At 43.2% G+C, this 17,456-nt stretch overlaps 1 long non-coding RNA gene across 5 annotated transcripts; it reads left to right on the forward strand.

The window, feature by feature from the left end:
- Nucleotides 1–1,740: 1,740 nt before the first annotated feature.
- Nucleotides 1,741–15,716, forward strand: LOC137487569 (uncharacterized). 5 transcript variants are annotated; one of them, XR_012390255.1, is made up of 7 exons: nt 3,616–5,180; nt 5,265–5,482; nt 5,582–5,729; nt 7,689–7,744; nt 12,902–12,937; nt 14,569–14,767; nt 14,887–15,716. It is a non-coding gene; the product is annotated as an uncharacterized lncRNA (long non-coding RNA). The 5 variants fall into 5 exon arrangements; XR_012390254.1 differs by lacking the exon at nt 7,689–7,744 and having other exon boundaries at nt 1,741–5,180; XR_012390256.1 differs by lacking the exon at nt 7,689–7,744 and having other exon boundaries at nt 1,975–5,180; nt 5,585–5,729.
- Nucleotides 15,717–17,456: the final 1,740 nt, after the last annotated feature.

Below are 17,456 nucleotides of genomic sequence, written 5' to 3' on the forward strand. Positions count from 1 at the left end.
GGGTGACTAATCTGTGGGTAAGCTGGGCTCGAGTGAAAGCCCTGGAAGTCCTTTTATTAGAGACCCTTAGCAGCCAAAACAAACCCTGGGACAAACCCTTGTCCATTCCCTGGACAAGTTGGACTCGAGAGAAAGCCCTGAAAGTCGTTTTTTTCCAGAGGCCCTTAGCAGCTGAGTCTACCCCTGGGCCAGCACAAAGCCGGGCATGAAAGATAGTCCAGCTGTGGGATGGTGGGTCTTTTTTTTTGAGTGTCAAACTCTTGGGAAGAGTGGATTCAGAAAGATACACTTGGTTGTTTATTCAAGGTCCTAAGCACCAGGCCATGTCTGCTGGGCGGCCCTTGTTCCCTGCTTAGGTGTCAGGACGTCTCACTCCTGGAGGTATGCACTCTGACCCCAAATTTCTCTGACCTCCCCTCAGGTTGAGGAAATGCCGTGGAAGTCCTTTTCAGGGGTCCTTAAAAGTTGAGCCCTGAAGTCCTTGGCAAGCTGGACTAGAAAAACCGCCCTGGGAGGCCTGTCCCAGAGGCTCCTAACAGCCGATACCAGGTGGATACCAGGGTGGCTGATTCCCAGGCCAGCTGGACTCTAGGAACTATCCTGGAAGCCTTTCCCAGAGGCTCTTGGCAGTTAAAACCAAGCCTAGAAAAGGTGACTGATTCCCGGGCCAGCAGGACTCAAGAAACCGCCCTGGGAGGCATGTACCAGAGGCTCTTAACAGCTGAAAACAGGCCCTGAAAGGGTGACTGAATCTAGAGTGAGCTGGACTTGAGGAACTGCCCCGTGAGGCCTTTCCCAGAGGCCCTTGACAGCTGACACCAAGCTCAGAAAAGGTGACTAATTCCCAGGCAAGCTGGACTCGAGGAACCGCTCCAGGAGGCTTCTCCCAGAGCCCCTTGGCAGATCAACACCAAGCTAAAAATAAATAACTGATTTCCAGGCCAGCTAGACTCGAGGAACCATCCGGGAGGCTACTGCCAGAGGTCTTTGGCAGCTAAAACCAAGCCCGTAAAGGGTGACTGATTCCCAGGCCAGCTAGGCTCGAATAACCACTCTAGGAGGCCTCTCCCGGAGGCACTTGGCAGCTGAAACCAAGCCCAGAAAGGGTGACTGATTCCCAGGCCAGCAAGACTCAAAAAAACGCCCTGGGAGGCCTGTCCCAGAGGCTTTTAACAGCCAAAACTAGGCCCAGACATGGTGACTGAATCCCGAGCAAGCTGGACTCAAGGAACCTTGATGGTCCTAGACCGCAAATTGGAAAACACCAGGGTTAAACTAGCAGCTTTGCAACAACATTTGGCCAGATCTGGAGACAAGTGACAGACATTAAACATCTGTGAAATTGACAGATATTGACCTAAAGTTTAAACTTTTCTGTCCGCTTTCACCCACAGGAGGGGGTAGGCGGTTCTGTGACCAGCGCCCCCTGGCTGCAGGACCAGATGGCTGCCCGCCCTTATCGGACTATATCCACATCCCCTGTTCACATCCCCTGTTCCCATCCCCTGTTGCGAAGTTGTCTTGTCTGTGTGTTCATGTGCTTGACTGCGGGGCTTTTTTTTTTCGCCCTGATCTAACACTGACCTAATTCAAGAGCAAGGTGAGTTTTTTCACGTCCCTCTCCTGAAATGTATCTTACTTTCTTTTTCTAAATGCTACCTCCTGCGACCTGTCTTACCCTGAAAATTGTGATGTTTGTGTATGGTCTGGGGGGTTCAATTTCAGTATGTGAAGCTGTATGTGACTGTTGTAAAAAAAAAAAAAAATGAGTGAAAAGGAAGAGAAGAACCCAGTCCAGGAGACTCGGAACAAGCAGAATTCCTTTATTGAGACGTGTTGGTTAATCTGCAGTCATACAGCGTCTTTAAGATGTCCATGTGTCTGCAAGAGCCTACTAGAGGTCCGCAGTCTGCAAGTTCTTTCACAAGTCTCTCACAAGTCTCACACAAGTCTGAATTAAGACAAAGATTTCATGTCTATATTGTGTTCTTAGGAGGAGGGGATTTGGCTAAACAAAGCATGCAAATTAAGAGTTGAAGTCAGCATGGCATAGGTGTTAAAAAACGGCCCAGCTACTGACCACACAAGTTAATCAACATAGGGTTTCTGTAGCATAAAAGCAACACCCGAAGACAAAGACAGAGTCATTTAAAGCATTTGCGTCACTGGCTTAGCCTGTAGTCAGAAAGATAAAGGTTAAATGTCCCTCCTGGCTGGGATGTTAATGAAATTATATAATTAAAAACCAAAGAATATAACTTTTCCGTTATACATAGATTATTGTTCATTTGGAATTAGTTGATAGAAATTTATATTTCCACATGACAAATAAAGGCCTGATTTGAATTGAACCGCCCCGGGAGGCCTTTCCCAGAGGCCCTTGGCAGCTGAAACCAAGCCCAGAAAGGGTGACTGATTGCCAGGCCAGCTGGGCTCGAAGAACCGCCTGGAATGCCTCTCCCAGAGGCCCTTGGCAGCTGAAACTAAGCCCAGAAAGGGTGCCTGGTTCCTGGGCCAGCTAAACCCAAGGAACCGGCCCTGGAGACTTCTGCCAGAGACCCTTGGCAGCCGAAACAAAGCCTTGAAAGGGTGATTGATTCCCAGGCCAGCTGGACTCAAGGAATCACCCCAGAAGCTCTCAGCTGGGCATGAAACACAGAAGCTTGGGACCCATGGAGGGCCCTTTCAACTCCCAAGTCCAGCAGGGGCATGTTGGGTCTGGAGTGTCTTTTCAATACCCAAGTTTAGCCAGGGGATGGTGAATCATTCTGAAACAATGTAGTGGGTCCTGAAAGCTGTGCTAAAACAGCAATGCATAAATTACAGCTCGGACCGTGCCCATCAGGTGGCCCTCGTTCCGGCTGTGTATTGGGGTGTTGGAATGTGCCGTGCCTGAAGGTATGTGCTTTGACCCTAAATTTCTCTGACCTCCTGTCAAATTTTTGGCATAGTGTAAAATCTTCGACTTAGGTTTTGGCTCCTTGCTACTGGTTCAGTCCTGTCAGGCATATGCTCATTGACCAATTGGAACTTGTGTGAGGCCCCAGGGGATGGCCCGATAACCAGGGGCCTCTATGTGGTGAGCTTGGTGCTCCCCTGCCTTGGGTGTTCTTTTAAGGGGGGAATAACCTCCGCACAAACCCACCTGCCCCATTCTTTCGGAGAACCCAGATGGCCCGTCTTTCTTAGCCTCACCCACCTGCTTGCCCTTGGGCTTTTTCCACGCTCACTTGGGGGTGGGCTAGTAGAGTCCAGCGGGGTAAAACAAAGGGGGGGGGGGTGTGCAGCCTGGCTGACCCCAATTCAGTGGATCTCTAAAACAAACATTGAAAATGGTAGGGTGACTGATTCCTGGCCTGGTTCAGTTTTGCACACCCACACTGAGCAATTGGAACGTTTGACGAAGAGGGTCTCAAAATGCCTTCCACTCACCAATTGGAACTTGTGTTTGTGACGAAAAGCTTTTTAAATTCCCACATGGCTGGCGCAAATTAGCTACCAAAATGGTGCGTTTGATGGTTATTGATCCTTTGAAATCAAAAGTCTGTCTTTGGGATATCTATGGTTGCTTTGAAAGAAAAAAACAAAAAGCCAAAAAGTCTTGGCAGCAAAAAAGCATTTTCTTTGTTGGTTGAACTCGGCATCAAAGGCAACAGATACAAATGGGGCGGTGGGTGTCTTCCCCTTTAAGTGGTACACCAACAACATGACATGATGCGAAAGGGGATGCCTTGTTTTGGCTTGCTCCATGCGGCGTGTGGGTTTCTTGCCCCCACGACATTTGTCTCCAACAGTCATGGCTGAATGCGCACTCTGCCTCAAGATGTACAGCCAGCTCTGCACTTGTCAGTGGTTCACAAGGCTGCAAACTCAGAAGAGAAAGGGCTTGTGCTCTAACTGGCTTCTGGCCAAGTGTACACATGGAAGTCGCCATGCCCGGTGCCTGGCTGTTGGTGGACACCAGCCTGGCTAGAATTGCACCTGAAGGCACACATCAAGCTCTATGCCTTGGCCCGGTAGGATGCCATGGAAAAAGCGAAGCGCTGAAAAGTAGCACAAGAACTGCGTTGGCTGAGGTCCACTTATCTGGGGCCCCCGTGGTCTCACATCCAGCAACGTCATATGAGAACCAACGTGACCCCCAAGCTGGCGAGGGTCAAGGCTTTTCGGTGTTAGATGACGAAAGGGCATCCCAATCCACCGAGCCTCCTTGTCCTGAACCAGACAGCACTACCTGAAAAACGTAGCCCAGTTCCTGGATTACCTATCGGAAACCCCACAGGCATCCTGTCGCTTTTCCGGTAGTGCCTTGGTGGTAATAAGGCGGGAGATATTTTTGGCATACGACGAAATGTGGTGGTGCCAAATTGCAAACCAAGCAGGTGGAAGAAGGAAGGTTCATCTCCAAGGCCAGCCTGGTATGCTGCTGCCAGAGTTGGCAGAATCCCTGCCCTTCTAGGTGAGTGTTTTCCCCCGACCAAGTCAGAGTGTACTCACCCCCCCCCCCCCCCCCCCCCATGCCCCATTCAGGTTTCCTGAATGAGGAAAGGTGGCTACACTGCCTTTTTTTTTAACTTTTTTGATTTTGGCACCAACTTTGTTAAGCCATTCGTGGTTTTTGAGGTTAGGGTTTGTTGATCTAAAAAATCTGTCTAATCACTGTTTTATGGGGATACTACCTTTGCCAGATCAGCTTGAGTCCACCTCAGATACTCCTGTGGTGGTTTTATGGATTCTTGACTTCCATCCAACGACACCGCTTTGGCGTGTTTAGTCTAACCAGGAGGTCGAAGAGGCCTCCAGAAGCCAAGACAAGTCTATGTCATCAACGTAATTGTGACTCTTTTGCTCTGGGTGGGGGGAAAGTAGTATGCACACCATCTCTCTCTCTCTCTCTCTCTCTCTGTATCTCTCTCTCTGCTTGTTGCATGGCATATCACCACACATAAGACAAACAGCGGTGGCCAGTTGTCCTCTCAACAAGGAAGAATACAGCTGGTTCCAGAGGTTCCTGGACCTGCGGGCTGGTCTCCCTGGTGGGAGGCAGGCCACCTATTTATTTAACCTCCAGACCCAATCCCTGCAGGAACCTGAATCAATATTTTCAATCTGCGTAGTCCAGCATAGGGCTTCCAAGGAGACCCACTTTCACCGACGTAGGGACGGCCATCACAACACACGTGAGTATACATATTATGCCCGTGGAGCCACATGACTGCCAGTAGCTTTGATCCTAAAAGGTTCCGTCTATCTGTCTGATGCAGGCGAAGAATGCACATTCCTCAGAGGATCGCCGTGATACTTCATGTGTCATGACACTTCAACCTCAGACAAATTCGACACACTTCACCTGGGCCTTCTGCAAGCGTGTAAGCACTCGAAACTCTTTTAGACGGCCATGGAGGAGGAGGAGGAGGTGATGAGCAAAGAAAGCCACCCAAAGAAGGGGCACAAGAGGGCAGACAGTCCCAGGTCACCCCTGGTAAGTCAGTTCTTCTTTTGCTAGCCAAATCATGGGTTTGAACAGCAGGGCATGTCATGTTGGCTAACTAACCAGTCTTACTGTTTCTCTTCTTTCCAGGAGGGCACCAGCAGGAGGACTTTGCTATGGCCGCCTGCAAAGGAGAAAAGCCAGGGGGCCAAGACACAGCTCTTTGGGGCATGGCCGCTCAAGCCAATAGATGACTCTGAATCTTCCTAAATTTTCAAAAAACAACAAAGATCATATGGTATTCTGATATTTATCACTATGCTGTATCTTTATTCGGCTGGGCTGGTCATTATTCCTGTCTCTGTGTGTTAAAGGTGACTTGCGGGGCGCCCGTGTACAGGTTCAGCCATGGTTAAAAGCTTATCAGGACAAATCATCCCTGTTTCTGTGTGTTAAAAGGGGCATGTTGGACACATTTGTCCAGGTTCAGCCTTCGTTAAAAGCCTATCAGGACAAATCATCCCTGTCTCGGTTTGCTAAAAGTGGCATGCAGGATCCTGTGTCCAAGTTCTGCCTTGGTTAAAAGCCTATTATGACAAATCATCTCTGTTGCAGCACAAGTAGAAAGCATCCTTGATAAGACTGTCTAGGTCTGTGCCTGGTTTAAATGGCCATCTGGTCTATGGTCCAACTCTGGGTATTAGCAATGTTGGAATATCTAGCCAATTCCATGCGTGTTCAAGAGAAAAGGTCAGGAGAGGTTTTTCTTCAATGTCAAAAATCGTAACAATTTATTGGATACAAATGAATAATTCGATGACAGAGCTCTGGGTTACGTTACCCCAATGTAATACAAGAATTACATTCAAGAGGTTCGCAACTAACATACATTTCCTGACTCCAGCATATATACACAACCGATCTTAACAGGTGGAGTTTTGGTGTAACGTTACTTGTCAGTCATTGTTCAGTCCATTGGCCGCACCTTCGACATACTTCCTCTTTTTCTACGAATTCTCTGCACAACAACAAAGCATACATCTTTCTGTGTTTTGTGTTCAGTTTTAACACCTCTCTTCAGACAGGAAGTTTCTGCAGAGCTGAATTTTATTTTGGACCCTCATCTATCTACTTCTGCAAAAATGCTAATTAGTATGCACAGCACTCACACACAACATTAGAAATTCAGTTAATATATGACCCTTAAATGACCAATACAAATAATTGTTTGATTAAAAGAAAAAGAAACAAAAATAATAAAAAAATGATTCCTATTTTACAACAGCAAGCATCTCCTGGGACGGTTCTGTCCTCTGAGCTGCATAAGGAGGTCAGCCGATGGTTGCTCAGGAGTCAGGCTTGACTTCTTGGAGGAAGGAATGATAAAGGAACAGGAAGTGGAAGCATAGAGACTGGAATGGCAAACCGAGCAGGAGAGATTCCAGCAACCTAAAAAAGCTCTATTGTGGAAATCAGTGTCCAAAGCCCCCAATAAGGACACTGATTCCACCGAATTACACGGATGGCGCATTTAGTGAAGAATAGTTAATAAAAAGCTATAGACATAAGTGTACCCATAGGAGAGCGAGTTTTGAGATGATGGCCATGTAATCCTTTAGCTCGTGCCTTCTATGGGAGAATACTAAACAGATGATTTTGGTGAATCTAGAAAAAGCTATGTGAAGTTTGGGTGCTGGTGGATGATTTAAGGGTGAAAGTGAATTTTCTGCAATCAACGTGTCATTCTGTCTTAGTGGGTGTGCTTGGTGAAAGTAGTGTGGTGAGGTCAATGTCAGCACCTTATAGGATGTCTTTGACAGCATTTGAGACGAGGTGGTTTCAGAGCTGAAGCATTGTGTTGCACAGTGAGAGGTGTGGCAGTGGACAGGGTGAATGGTGGGGCATTCTGTAGAAATAAGTGTTGTCCAGGGACATGTCCAATTGTTGTTGTGATGTTAAGGCTGGGGTGTTTCTGGTTTCTTGAAGGTGTGGTCTAGATGGTTTTTGGTTGGCGGAGATGTTTTTATTGGTGGCTTTTGGGTTTTTTCTAGGTTGATACAGTTCGGTTGAACAGTTGGTGGGTTGAGGATAGGGGGCATGATGTACACGGGTGAAACTTGTAGTGTTAGTAGGGATTCCTAGTTGGCAAAATGATGGTGGAGTACAGTATTAGTAATTCGGCTTTGTTGTTAACTATACAGAGGCAGAATGACAATTTCAGTTTTCACTCTGTATATTTTTTCTCCCTCTGCCGCAGAAGATTGTGGAGCTGAGAGGAATACCCTTTCGACTGAAGTGCTGTATTTAAGATTGGTAATTTTAATAAGATTCTCGGGGGTTCTAGCTTGAAGTATCTTGGCCAGAGAAGAGATCCTGAATTCCCAGAGATTAGATATCTCAGATCAATGAGTTCTAGAAAAGTTACATTGTACTCAACTCAATAAATTTGCTCCTAGGTGGCATGACACTGCCCCTGAAAGACAAGCATTCACAACAGTCCATGCCCTCACCTGAGACCCAGCACATCCATTCACAATCATCTGATTACTTACACTCATCACCTGTGCACTCCCTCATCAAGCCTTGAACAAAAGCCACTCACCTTCAGTTCATTGACATGTGACAGCTGGTCTACACACTCCCTAAACTCACCTGACTGAAGCTGAGGTCACACTTTTCTCCCCATAGACTTCCATTCATACGCACACGAATGCGTCAGACCAGAAATGCAGGGTCATGCGTTGTTTCGCAGTTCGCTGCGGTGCAAAGTTCAAGCTTGGTGAACTTTGACCTCAAAATCGCATCACTTGACTGCACGAGACCAATCGAGGATCAAAACATAACCTCTCTGGACAGAAATTTAAAACATGGAGCAATCGCTCGCTTTTTTTTGTCTAATGATCTTGTTTATTCCCGCTCCTTTTCGCAGCACCATACGACAGAATTTTGCATACACAAACTCTAGTGTGACCACAGCTTTGCTCCTGGATATCTGCTCCTCGTTCCTGTTGTCTCCATCATCTTCTCATTTGTGTCATGAGCCAGGTCTGATTTAATTAATTATCTCTCATTGTTTGGAGCTTTTCTTCCTTCTCAGCTGTAGATCATTTCTATTTGCAATCATTGCTATGGCACCTGCTGTCACTCGTAGCTGATTAGTGTCTGTATTTCTACCTCTGTGTTCTCGATCTCAGTGCCAGATTATTACCCTTCATGTTGTACGTTCACGTTAACCGTGCTGTGTTCACTAAATACTGTTTTCTGTAGTTTGTCTTGTCTGATTGAGTCCTGTCTTGCATGAAGTGTTATATTTTATCAGAGCTTACTTGTACTCTGCTTTGCCTAACAATCACCAACCCTAAAGTTTCTGCTAAGGATCACATTCTCACCAGCTCTCCTTATCTGCCCCCTGGCAAGCCTTCTCTGCGGGCTCAAATTGTACTCACCCTGAGCTGTCGTAAGCCTTTTTGTGCTGCTCACCAGCCGAAGTCCAGCATGCGGCAGCCTGCCTTTGTTTGACTTTGTGCCTAATAAACTGTCCTTATTTTGCCCGCACCCTTGGTGTGTTGTCTTTTCATTACAGTTTGATGATCCTTCTACTCTCATCTCCTGGTGTATTTGTGTCATGGAAACACCAGACTCATCTACTCACCACCGTTCACAATATCCTGAACTCTGAGCACATGCACACCTGAGCACTATTCACCAATCATCAGCAACAGGATAAAAGCAGTCATCACTAGCACTTTGCTTGGTCTCCCTGTGGATAAGGACTAATCTCCCATGTTAATACTACTTGCCTGCATTACTGCTCCAATGTTCCAGATCTTTTTCTGTGCCTTGAGTTCTAGTGTGTCTACTTACCTGTAGTGATGTGCGATATCACCGGTTTCCTATCCGATCCGAACCTTTTTCTTTTGTTTTATCATTGTCACAAAAACCCAAGCCACCAAAATACAGCCAAATCGCCACTTTTTGTCCCTCTGGACCTGGATAGTGCCTGCCTGATGCACCCAAGGACTCTGAAAGTCATGTCTGTCTTGCCCTTGCAGCACCTGTGCCTCTCCTTTCCCCCTCTTCTGACCACATGATGTAGTCATATTCTGTCTTGTGTTTTTTATGTAGGTGTTTGATTAGGTTTGTGGTAATACCACAGTATCTCACTGTTTTGTTACATGTGTCACAAACAGCATTGTTTCATTTTATGAAAGTGAAGTAGCTCCACAAAATCTTCGCTTGCGGTCACCCATATCCAATGACAGAGCCACAGCCATGTCACCCTGCAGCCCAAGACCGGTTACTCACTAAAGCTAAGCAGGGCTGAGCCTGGTCAGTACCTGGATGGGAGACCACTTAAGAAAACTAGGTTGCTGTTGAAAGTGGTGTTAGTGAGGCCAGCAGGGGGCACTCAACCTGTGGTCTGCATGAGTCCTAATGCCCCAGTAAAAGTGAAGGGGACACTACACTGTCAGTGGGTGCCGTCTTTCGGATAAGACATTAAACCGAGGACGTAACTCTCTGTGGTCATAAAAAAATCCCATGACACTTCTCGTAAAGAGTAGGGATGTAACCCTGGTGTCCTGGCCAAAGTCCCGGCCTTTACGATCATGGCCTCCCAATCATCCCCATACACCGAATTGACTCTATCACTGTCTCTCCACTCCACCAATAGCTGGTGTGTGGTGAACGCACTGGCGCTGTTGTCCTGTGGCTGTCGTCGCATCATCCAAGTGGATGCTGGACACTGGTGGTGATGTGGACAGATCCCCCCTCATGATTGTGAAGCACTTTGGGTGTATGGCCATACACGATTAATGCGCTATATAAATACATTACATTACATTACCCATATCCGATGATAGCGTGACTGAACAACATGTGCCAGTGGACTGATTGGCCAGCTAGCAAGCTCTGCAGTTGAACAGTGCCATATTACGCACATGACTTGGCAGGCGGAAGAACAAGTTGGCATTATTCAGATAAACTAGGGTATTCGTGGTAATTTTCCACTTTATTTCTATTTCCAATAAACTAAATATTTGCTCCAAATTACTGAAATATCAATATTTTGATGAGATAAGTGTTTCTAGAACATACAAAGCTGGTATCGGAGATATTGATATTTTAGTATCAATACGCACATCACTACTTACCTGCCTTTTGCTCTTGATACCAGCTCCCAGAAAACCTTCTCAATCATTCCAAGACATCCAGCTATGTAGTAATTCAGAGACTTTATATTAGGATTATCATCATTACATTTAAAGACTTTACATGGCAATACTCACCTGCCTATATTTACATTATTATCGGCAATGATAAATCTGTCTGCTTGATTCTAACATGTCTGTGTCCTGAGTCTAACTCCACATTACAGAAGACCAGACCTTACCATAATAAATCACACAGACATGGATTCCTTCCAGGAGCTGTCTCATTTGCTTTGACATGTTCTCATCCCCCTATCACCACAACACAAGCACCTGAAACTGCTTCCACACCTGTCACTTCTTTGTCAGGATCAGTCTTCACGTTCAGTTCAGCAGATGATTGAAATGGAATCCTCCTGCAATGTTCACTTGCCTCGGAGATGCAGCTTCATCGATTTCCCATGGGAAAAAAAGCTAAAATAGCCTCCAAACTACCACCTCACACAACATAGGACTGCACCATCAATCTCATATCTGATGAACCAGTGCCCAGAGGTAAAATCTATTTCCTTACTGCTCATGAACAGATAGTTAACATCTTCTCTGTGCTGGTTGTGCTGGTCTACATTGATAATAACCTGGTGCACTCCTGGAACGAGGCAAAACATTGTCTGTACATATCTGAGGTCCTCCAACAGCTTAGGGAGCACCAGCTTTACCTCAAAGCAGAAAAGTGCATTCCACCAGAGTACTAACCAATATCTGGGTTATCAAATCAATTTCCTTGGCATTAAGATGGACGAGGGGAAAATTGAAGCAGTCAAAGAGCTCCAATGATTCCTTGGTTTCTCAAATTTGCCAAATTTGGTTACAGTTCCATCACAGCATCATTGACTTCCCTTCTATAAAATAAGCCCAAATTACTGTCCTGGACACCGGAAATTTCTGCAGTCATGAAGGCTCTCCAAGAACCTTTAAATCAACTCCTCTCCTGATCCATTCAGATCCACAGAAACACAAATGACTAAAACCTAGACAAGCCAGGTGGGGGCCCCTTCCTTACTCAATTTCAGGAAAAAAAAAAAAAGAAAGATCTGTACAGCACATACCTTCCTTCACACTGGTCATCCTGGGACCAATCAAACCCTCTCACTGCTAAAAGATCACTTCTGGTGGCTGGGAATGGCCGATGACCTCAATACGTACCTGAGAGGATGTCTGTAATGCGCCATGGCTAAAACACCCAGCCATCTACCATATGGTAAAGTCCTCTCCCCATTCCTTGGCATCCCTGGTAACACTTAAGAGTCAACTTTGTCACAGACTTATCTACATCAGATAACAGAATAACTGCATATTAGTCGCTGTGAATACATTTTCAAAGGTCTGTAGTCTGGTTACCCTGAAAGGACTTCCACCTGCCATGGAAACTGCAGAAACATTGTAACCTGTCTATGTCCTAAGTTTAACTCCATGTTACATTTTGTTTCTGTTCAGGTTCTTCATTGACACAGCAGTGGCCTAAGGGGTACTGAGTTGGATCCAAAGGTTGCTGGTTCAATTTTTTGTCCTAGCAGGAAATGAAGATAAATGAATCTCTCCATCTTTGATGCCCCAGCTGAAGTGCCCCGGAGCAAGGCATTAAACCCCTAATTGGCACCACCCCCTTAGAAGCCTAGAAGCAACATTTGCCCAAACTGTGTCTATGTCAAATGCAGAGGACCAATTTCAACCATACTTCACTTCACTAAACAAAGACTAAGATAAGCAAAGACAACATCTGCATAGCATTACTTTGCAGTGCACATCAATACCCAAGCTTCTTCAATAAATACCTGGTTTTGCTTTTGGCCACCCCCGCAAGTCAGGAACAATGGTTTGGGCATCTGATCACGATGTTAAGCACCATCTGAGGCACAGACCCAGGGCACGCTGAAGGCATTATAAATTTAATTTGATCTGGGAATAATGAACAGTAGTGATAAACTTTATTTTGTATGGCAGCTTTTTAAAAGTAGAATCTCAAATTGCCTTACATACATACAGTGTTAAAAATTTGATCAAAGATAAATTCCAAGATACAAAAAAGGATAGATGCATAAAGATCTGGACAAGTGTTTTTGAATGCTTGGGTTTATTTATTTATCCTTTGCATATACCAAATTCAAATTTTAGTACACTGCTTTAGGATTGGCAAAGACTTTACATATTGTTAAAGTGTTTCAGCTGTAACTGTTGAGGGTTTACAATGAATATTGTGTTTTCCATGTTTTACATCTACAGTCATTTGTGCTGTTTTTTCTTTTTCTAATTTTCACAGACCCTGGGAAACCAAAACCAAAGGGCATCTTACAAAGTATGTCCAACAAAAATACTACTCAAAGATATCTGAAATCTACAAACCTGATTCCAAAAAAGTTAGGACACTCTTAAATTGTGAATAAAAAAGGAATGCAATAATTTAAAAATCTCATAAACATTTCAGGCCAAATGTTTGCTCATTTTGGATTTCAAGACAGCTACACATTGCAAAAAAGTTAGGACAGGTAGCAATAACAGGCTAGAAAAGTCAAATGTACATATTAGGAACAGCTGGAGGACCAAATTTCCACTTATTAGGTCAACTGGCAACATGATTGTGTATAAAAAGAGCCTCTCAGAGAGGCAGTTTCTCTTAGAGTTCAAGATAGGCAGATGATCACCAATTTCCCCAATGCTGCACCAAAAAATAGTGAAGCAAAATCAGAAAGGAGTGTCTCAGCGAAAAATCGCAAAGAGTTTGAGGTTATCACCATCTACAGTGCATAATATCATTTAAAGATTCAGAGAATCTAGAACAATCTCTGTGCGTAAGGGTCAAGGCCTGAAAACCATACTGGATACCTGTGATCTTTGGGCCTTAAGACAGCACTGGATCACAAACAGGAATGCTGCTATAATGAAAATCACAATATGGGCTCAGGACTACTTCCAGAAAAACATTATCGGTGAACACAATCCACCGTGCCATTCGTCGTTGCCGGCTAAAAGTCTATAGGTCAAAAAAGAAGCCATATTTAAACATGATCCTGAAGCGCAGGCATTTTCTCTGGGCCAAGGCTCATTTAAAATGGACTGTGGCAAAGTGGAAAACTGTTCTGTTGTCAGATGAATCAAAATTTGAAGTTCTTTTTGGAAAACTAGGACACCATGTCATCCGGACTAAAGAGGACAGGGACAACCCAAGTTGTTATAAGTGCTCAGTTCAGCCTAGATCTCTGATGGTATGGGGTTTCATGAGTGCATGTGGCATGGGCAGCTTACACCTCTGGAAAAGCACCATAAATGCTGAAAGGTATATCCAAGTTATAAAACAACATATGCTCCCATTCAGACGTCGTCTCTTTCAGGGAAGACTTTGCATTTTCCAACATGACAATGCCAGACCACATACTGCATCAATTACAACATCATGGACACATAGAAGAAGGATCCAGGTACTAAAATGGCCAGCCTGCAGTCCAGATCCTTAACCCATTGAAAACATTTGGCGCATCATAAAGAGGAAGATGCGACGAAGAAAACCTAAGACAGTCAAACACCTAGAAGCCTATATTAGACAAGAATGGGAGAACATTCCTATTCCTAAACTTGAGAAACTTGTCTCATCATTTCCCAAATGTTTGCAGACTGTTGTAAAAAGATGAGGGGTTGCCTCACAGTGGTAAACATGGTCTTGTCCTAACTTTTTTGAAATGTGTTGATGCCATGAAATATAAAATCAACTTATTTTTGACATGTCATCTATGTTCTATTCTGAATAAAATATTGACATTTGGAGCTTCCACATCATTGCATTTAGATTTTATTCACAATTGGTACAGTGTCCCAATTTTTTAGGAATCAAGTTTGTATATGTATTTGAAGTATATTTACATAATTTTTATATACAGTTTTTTTTTTATGTGCATATGTAAAATCCTATTTTAATTATACTAATTCTCTCAGATTCAGTTGGTGAGACTTGAGGACATCCAAACCTGCAGTGAGACCTGGACAGCAATACAGAAAAACACTAGGGATTCTCTATTTGTTGGCATTCTGGGATACAAAAACTCTGGGGGAGAGATGTCTTACAGGGAAGGAATGCCCCACCACAAAAACTACAAAGAAGCCTTTAACCCCACAAAAACTACATACACTAAAGGTAGCAGTAGCCACAAGTTTTTTTTTGTAAAATGCCAAGTACTGAGATATGAAGTAATAAATGTGTCTTTGTTCTGGTAGGACAAAACATCACTGCTTATCTGTACATTTTCTTTTTAGCCTGCTTCAAGGAGTGGCTGGTGAAAAGCAATGTGGAGGAGCCAGAGCTGCAGGCCAGATTTGTAAAGGCTGGACGTTACATTACGGGAAATAATTGGTTACACTTATAATACCCACACTATGAATCATTTATTAAGTATTATTAAGCATTAGCATAATAATAATGAATTCATAATTTGTTAAACATTAACTCTATGTTAATAGATGTTGGTAAGCAGTTTATAAACATAGCATGTATAATGTGCATAACGATTGTTTTCATACTTTGTCAATAATTTATTTTACATTACTAAATGACGTATTGCATCATCTACAAACCAGTTACTTAAGAATAGTTAGTGTTTTAGTTTTAGTTTTAGTTAGGATCAAGATTAAGGCAATTGTTTTTTTTTTATTAACATTTACATACCCTATTACTTTATATGATAATAATTATTTATTAACTTTATTAGGTCGCAAAACTGGATAAGTTGAATTAAGCATTTATTAACATACAAATTACTTTATTAATCATTTAATTATACATTTTGTATGATCTTAAAAAAACAACTATTAAATAACCGATGTTTAAATAATACACTACTTAATTTAGTAATGAAAAACGAATCATTAAGAAAGCATAAAAACACAAGTAGGCACACTATGCATGTGCTTATAAGTCAAGAATACTTTCAAGAAAAATGAATTAGCTATTGCTAATGCTTAATGAATGGTACATAGCGTGTAGTGTTGCCTTGCCTGCAGTGTTACCAATGTGGGTTATTTTCTTTTACTTGTTGAGATAGCGTTGTTGTTTTGTAAAAAATAAATGTTATTTGTTTTCATGTTTACCTATTATTATTATGACATTATTGTTATTAATAATATAAATAAAGAACATTTAATGTGTGCGACATGGTGGCGAAGTAGGTAGTGCTGTCGCCTAACAGCAAAAAGGTCGCTGGCTCGAGCTTCGGCTGGGTCAGTTGGTGTTTCTGTGTGGAGTTTGCATGTTCTCCCCGCATTCGCGTGGGTTTCCTCCAGTTGCTCTGGTTTCCCCCACAGTCCAAAGACATGCAGTACAGGTGAATTGTGTAAGCTAAATTGTCCGTAGTATATGAGTGTGTATGGATGTTTATCAGAGATGGGTTGCAGCTGGAAGGGCATCCCCTGCATGAAACATATGCTGGATAAGTTGGCGAATTGTTCCACTGTGGCGACCCCAGATTAATAAAGGGACTAAGCCGAAAAGAAAATGAATGAATGAATGAACATATAGGGCCCTATCATACACTCGGCGCAGTGTGGCGCAAGACGCGGCACAATAGTCTTTTGGTAGTTTCAGCTTGGTGCAAGAGACGTTTTGAGGCGTTGCGTTACGCTGTTTAAATAGCAAATGCATTAGCGCTCATTTGTGCGCCCATAGGTGTTCTGGTCTAAAAAGGAAGGTGTTCCGAGGCGGACCGCTGGTGTGTTGCTATTTTGAGAAACTATTATAGATTTTTCATTAGACCAAAACTAACCCGGTCTAAACTCCGGCGCAGAGTTGCGCCTTGCTTACGCACTACTTAATACGCACAAGAGAGCAATAGGCAAATATCTTTACATATGAAAAAATTTAAATATCAAGGATATATTTAGGATATAATAGGAATAGATATAGGATATAAATATAAAGGATTATATATTACAAAACGGAATATATATATAAGGATTATATATTATTTTCGAGCCTACATAAATATGAAAAATCACTGCTTTTATGTCTTCATCTCAGGAGGCTTTTTCAGTTCATTCATAACAATTTGCTTTTGAATAATGTTATTATTATTAGCAGTATTATTTAATATATCCATATTAATATTTGTTTTATTAAAAACAAGCTTAGATTTGCCCACCTGTCAGGTTTTAGACCATATGGGGCATGGCAGGTGTATTCGGAAATAACTCAGTATTTTGACCACACTTCGTTAATATTGTTCATTTATTCGTTTGCTAGAAATTAGAACTGAATTTAGAAATAGTTTTGAAACAAATCTTTGCGCTTAACGAACGAAATTAACTATTTATAGACTAATTGATGTCTGTGCGTAAAGGTTTCCCTATTCAAGAGCGAAAGTGAAAGTAGTTCCATTATCTCTCATTCTCATGCAGTAGATGCTCTGTTTAACAGTTTTCTGTTAAAAAACTGTCAACTGTTTGCTTGTGAAATGTTCATTTTTTTCCACTTAGACTTACTTTGCGTCCTGTAAATAGAGAATGCGCTCTTGGCGTGACGCAGTTGGGTCTTAAAGGTAATGGGAGATGAGACTCTAATTGGTTTATTCTCAAAACACACCTATAACTCATTAAGAAAATAAACTCAACCCTTTTAGACCATGCGCCTTGGCGCAAGGCAGATTTCCCGTCCTTAAATTAGCAAAAACGCGTCCTGACACGCCCTGAAAGCGTTTGCGCCCTGCGTTTTGCACTTTGCGCATGGACCGTCAAAATAGAGCCCATAATGTCAATGAAAGCTTGTGTTTTCATGATTTTCATCATGAACGGACTACCTTGCAAAAAATGTTAACTAGTGTAACCCCGCTGGTCCT

This window comes from Danio rerio, chromosome 14 (assembly GCF_049306965.1).
Source record: "Danio rerio strain Tuebingen ecotype United States chromosome 14, GRCz12tu, whole genome shotgun sequence".
In the NCBI taxonomy this organism is placed as follows: domain Eukaryota; kingdom Metazoa; phylum Chordata; class Actinopteri; order Cypriniformes; family Danionidae; genus Danio; species Danio rerio.